Source organism: Triticum urartu, chromosome 5 (assembly GCF_003073215.2).
Source record: "Triticum urartu cultivar G1812 chromosome 5, Tu2.1, whole genome shotgun sequence".
Classification (NCBI taxonomy): Eukaryota; Viridiplantae; Streptophyta; class Magnoliopsida; order Poales; family Poaceae; genus Triticum; species Triticum urartu.
Window position 1 is genome coordinate 129559865 of NC_053026.1, and position 6186 is coordinate 129566050.

The window sequence follows — 6186 nt, forward strand, 5'->3', positions numbered from 1 at the left end:
ACTACTAATAGAACAAAATTCAGTTAACTTTAGTGCTCTATAATTATGAAAGGAAAAAAATTCAGTTAACTACTAATTTCATTCATTTAGGTTATTCATTTAACATCACCTAATTAACCTACTGTACCAATACTACTAGCAGCACTACTAACCTAATTAACCTAGCAAAACTCTAGTGCCCTAACTGAAAAACATCTAATTAACATCTAATTTTTTCTCTAAAATACAGAGAGAGATGAGTGAGGGGGAGGGGTGGGGGACTTACAGAGAGGGGAGAGACGGTGGCGGGGAGGTGCTCGGTGACGGAGGCACGGGCGGAGAGGGCGGGCTCGGGCACGGGTAAGGGCGGTCTTGGGCGGGCTCGGGCGGCGGTGAGGTGGAGGGCGCCGACGGTGACGTGGAGGGCGGCCTTGGGTGGCGGCTGTGAGGCTGAGGGCGGCCTCGGGCGGCGGCGGTGAGGCTGAGGGCGGCCTCGGGCGGCGGCGGTGAGGAGACGGCGGCGAGGGCGAGGGACGATTTGGGGAAGAATTGGTGGCCGGGGGGCGGGGTGGGGGGAAACTGCTTTTTAAGTGAAACGTAACGGTAGCGCGTTTCCGGAAACGCGATATAGCTAAGTTAGCTATAGCGCGTTTACTGAAACCCGCTACTGCTATTCCTTTCTCCTTTTTCCCTTTTTTCACTTTATTTTATTTCCGTTAGCAGCAGCGCTTTACACGTAAGCGCGCTGCAGCTAAGGAGATTAGCAGTAGCGCTGGGCCATTATACGCGCTACTGCTAGGTTGGGCTAGCCATGTGCACCCAGTTCGAACATAGCAACAGCGCTTTTCGCTAGTACGCACTACTGCTAAAGTCATAGCAGTAGCGCGGTTTATTCACGCGCGCTGCTACTAAGTAGCGGCAGCGCTTGATTTTGTACAGCGCTACTGGTAAAATTCTGTGTATAGGCTTTTCCCTAGTAGTGATAGCATGTCTTTGCTACTACTGTTGATACCTTTACCCGCAATCCTAAATGCTTAGTATAGGATGCTAGTATTCCATCATTGGCCCTACATTCTTTGTCCATCCACCATGCTATACTATCGGGTCGTGATCACTCGGGAGTTGATCACGGGTATATACTTATATACATAATGTATGATACATGTGGTGACTAAAGTCGGGTCGGCTCATTGAGTACCCGCGATTGATTCACGGATTGAGGGCTGAAAGGACACAATTTCCTGATGGCCCTCTGTGTGGATCTTTGTGGTGGAGCGACATGGTGGTTTAAGACCACCTAGGAGAGAGGTGGGCATGGCCCTGGTCGGCGTCCGCGGTTACATCAATTAACATGCTTAACAAGATCTTGGTATTTGATCTGAGTCTGGCCACTGGCCTATATGCACTAACCAACTATGTGGGAACAGTTACAGGCACTCGGCGTCGTGGTACCAGCCGAAGCCTTCTTGACATTAGTGACTGAGCGGTGCGCGCCGAATTGGACTGGAACGCCTGCTCTTGTATTAGGTAGGCTAGGTCTGCTTACCGACCCTGTATGCAACATGTAGGTGTGCAAGGGGCGATGGGCCCAGACCCCTACGCGCATAGGATTTAGACCAGCGTGCTGACCTCTCTGTTGTGCCTAGGTATGGCTGCAACATGTTGATCTTCCGAGGCCGGCCATGACCCAGGAAAGTGTGTCCAGCCAAAGGGATCGAGCGTGTTGGGTAATGTGGTGCACCCCTGCAGGGAAGTTTATCTATTCGAATAGCCGTGTCCCTCGGTAAATGGACGACCCGGAGTTGTACCTCGACCATATGACAACTAGAACCAGGTACTTAATAAGACACACCCTTTCAAGTGCTAGATACAACCCAGTGATCGCTCTCTCACAAAGCGACAAGGACAGGATCGCCGGGTAGGCTTATGTTATGCGATGATACTTGGTTAACTTACCATCTACTCTCCTCTCTATGCTTCAAGATGGAGGCAGCCAGAAGCATAGTCTTCGATAGGACTAGCTATCCCCCTCTTATTATGGCCTTTGCAGTTCAGTCGACAGATGCTACCCGTTTCATTGATACCAATACATATGTAGTGTAGATCCTTGATTGCGAGTACTTTGGACGAGTACTCACGGTTGCTTTGCTCCCCCTTTTCCCCATTTTCCTTTCTTCTAGAATGATGCAACCAGATGATGGAGTCTAGGAGCCAGAAGATCCCGAGGATGTTTCTACGTGGAGTTTGACTTCGAGGAGTAGTTAGGAGGTCCCAGGTAGGAGGCCTTGCCTTTTCTATCGTTGCTACTTTTATGCTAGCCTTCTTAAGGAAAACTTGTTTAACTTATGTCTGTACTCAAATATTATTGCTTCTGCTAACTCTTGTGTCTTTGAGCATTTTTATTCGAGCCTTCGAGGCCCCTGATTTGTAATATAAAGCTTGTATTATTTTAATTTGTGTCTAGAGTTGTGTTGTGATATCTTCCCGTGAGTCCTTGATCTTGATCATACACATTTGCGTGTATGATTAGTGTACGGTCAAATCGAGGGCGTCAAAAGTTGGTATCAGAGACGACTGCCTGTAGGAATCCCCCTTCCACACTCCTTGGCCGAAGTTGAGTCTAGTCGATGAAAATTGTTTTACTAACATGGCTGTGCGGCCCATGGGCCCACATCGCCATTGGGTGGTATTAGGATCTTTTATTCCTCATCTATACTCCAGGACTCTAATCTCTCTTCTATTCGGGTTAAATGGATTTTGCTAAATCTAAAATTAGGATATCATGATCACATTCACCTTAGAGCACCTTATTACGATGATCATCTGTTGCACCAGAATATTCCGAGGATACTCTATGATGTTCTCTCGAGACTTTGTGCCATCGCTTTTGCAATTCCCATCCATCGATAAACCTCTATGGATAACCACGCACACTTGCCATTCGTACAATCATTCTCCGTCGATCTTGTTATTATAAGATACCTCAAAATTCTCTCTATTGTTCTGAGAATACTTTGTGCCTACTGCCTTGCAGTTCTTTGCCACATGAATACCCCTGCGGATAATTCCCCGCACTTACCGAGTATCCTCTCATCCCCAGTTGTTCAGGTGTTTCACAAAAGTCTTCGATATATCATTCAATCCTCCGAAAATCCTTAGCAGCTTATTGCTCTGCAAATACTTGTCTGCTTCCATTATGGATGCTTCCCATATGTCTGGCAATATTCATTAGTCTCATTTGACACCGTCATTTTGATCCTATTGATTCAACATGAGTGCGAATGCACGCAATCATCAGTTGATCCTTTTAAATTATCTTTCCAGCTCATTTGTCATTTTGAACATGAGCTGGTTATCGACCAGTCAAATTGTTGTCGATTGTACCCCTAAGTCTATTCAAGTTAGCCATTCTTAATCAGATCGATGTCTTCTGATCCCTTGATTTGGGAATGATAATTCCATTGCATTTGAGCTTTGAATTAGACAGTTGTTTCAATAATTTGATTCCCTTTAGTTCCTTCTTCCTCTAATAGAGTACCGATACTCGCATCAGCTCCGTTGTAGACCACAAGACCCCTTGTTGGATTATTATCTGATAGTGTCCTTCATATTCAATAACCTTGTGAGCCTTTCCATGGGTATATAATGCCTTTGGTAATTTGTATCCTCTGCTTTGATAACCATACTCTACTTTCGAGCTTGTATTATTTACTCTGAAGTTTGTGGTATATGTTCCTAGATGCCCCGATGGGTTGAACCAATGCCTTCCCTAGTCTATTCAACCCGAAAGATTTCACGGGTCATACTTATGTGGTATTGCACCAGGTAAAACTTTCAACAACTAATGTCATTTTCGAAATACGAGAGGTGAAAGGAAGGTTATGCATTGAGCAAGTGGGAGTCAACCTTGAATCTTTGTGTTCATGCCCATGGACACGATGTAGATCCTATCATGGAAGCTTCTTGTAATAATAACTATTTCCTTGATATAATATCCGTTGGTATCGGTGAATTGATCCTTTGCAATCGTGGTTCCGACCATATCTTCTTCTTTGATCCCATTTCTCGGGAAATTTTAAGCACTTGTCTTCTATGGATCAATACACCTATCCAACCTTTACTTTGATCTTTCGTCGAGTATTACACCCTGGTATCTCGAGATTATCATGGAACTGCATAACTTCTTATGAGTTCTCCATCAAGTACTACATTCTCATTGATTCCAATTTTTTCACGGGCTCTAAGACATTAAACACTCAAGGACACTAATAATTGAATCGAGTCCGCATCGCAATTAAACAAGTATTAGTAATCTTCTTTACTTACAAGTTTGTACTCGATCACATCATTTCTAGCCTGATCGCTATATCAGTATCGTGCTGATTTTAACTGTGCTACCTGGTCCTTATTCCCGAAGCACCACTTTCGGCAATGAGCTAAGCTTATGTTGATCTTCCTTGTCTTATCGTTTCACCTCGAGCATCAAGCTTGATTCCGAGTTGGTGTCGTATCTGTGGTTCCAATAATCTTTCGATGCATTAGTCCTGTTGCTGGATGCAGCCGTTGTGCAATTGCTTCTTCGTGGAGCCTCTCGTCAAAAAATTTCATGATCATTATCAGCATTCTGAGCTCTTCCAGGATATCAATTGAATTCATGATGAGAAATACCATCCTTGCCCTTGATGATTTGTGTTATCATCAACCACTTTATTGCCTTTAGTTCTACACAAACTTGTTCTTGTTTTGTGTTATACCTTGAGATCCTTGCTATCCAACATTTGTTCTTCTTTACCTTGGAGTATTACCATCTTTTATGTCAAGAATGTCGTGAGAATTTCAACACCTCTTAAGAATTCTTGATACAGGTGATACTTCTTTCCATATCCATTCATTCCTTGGTCTCCGTGTTGTTTCTAACCGAAATACCGACAATTGGACTATGATGTGTGAATTCAAAACTTCTAGCAACCCAATTGCCTTGAAGTGAATGGTTGATAGTTTAATTCTATGTCTTTTGGTTATTGAATCACCATTCTAACATTGATCATGCTACATAAGCCCATATTTCGGGTGCACCTTTCAACCAATGTTTAATTGTATATGTTTTCCTCGAGCATACATCATTATATCATTTGATTGACAAGTGTTACCTCCTTGTTCACATAATTGTGTAAATCCATCTTTTGTTAATCTCGATGAATTGTCGCTGAGTCCATCAGCCACCTCCTCATCGTCTCCTTGGTTTAATGATGAACTCATGATTTAGAACTTGCTTCCATAGTTCATTTCCCGAGAATCTTGCAACTTCATCTCGTCAAATTGTGTTGCATCCCTTCCTTCTCAGGCATCATGAGTTTGAGGTATCCTGACACCAATAAGATTTGAATCTGGGTCAGATATTATGGTTGGAACATATTCCCAAGAGTTATAACATTTTTCTTTGACTCGATAAGGTGATGTCATGCCTAGCACACCTGGCTGGACTATTGTTATAGTTTCCTTTTTTAGCAAGTTTAGCCATTCTTCCATGAGGAAATTGTAAGACTTATTCTATAAGTTGTTCCTGATGGATCCCTTGTGTATCCAAAGTATGTCCTTTATCTGATGGCCATGTCAATGCTATCTGGAAGCATGACTGTGGTAATCAAACATCAACAAGAACATTGGAAGCATAATGCTAGATGTTTCTTAATCAATTATCCAAACACCATTATATGGGTAACATCTTGGGTTTCCTCGCCCCTTTCCCTAGGTGGTTTTCCACTTTTTATCATGTCATGGATATCATGCTCTACTTATCCCTGGGAAAGATATACCCCTGAAATATGTGTTTAAACACATTTTCCTTTCCATTGTTCTATTTAATCTGATAATCACATTTTCCTTCCCATTGTTTTGTTTAACCTTTCTAGCGGTTTATATGATCTAACCAGTAATGTTCCTTGCTTAGGTAAGCACCTTGTTGTACCACTATGTCAGTAAGAACCTGTTACTATTGTTGAAGACATTCCGGTAACCACCGATGGACGAGAACTTTGCTTATTGGTCCGCCTCGTTCAACAAGCAGGAAAATGGTTCTATTCGTCCATCGGCCTTGGTACCGATGTTGTTGCCAACATATCGGACATGCTATCCTCTGACATGCCTTGCTACCCTGACAGTTAAAGATGGCAACGCCCTTCCTTCTTTTAACCCACAGTTCCACAG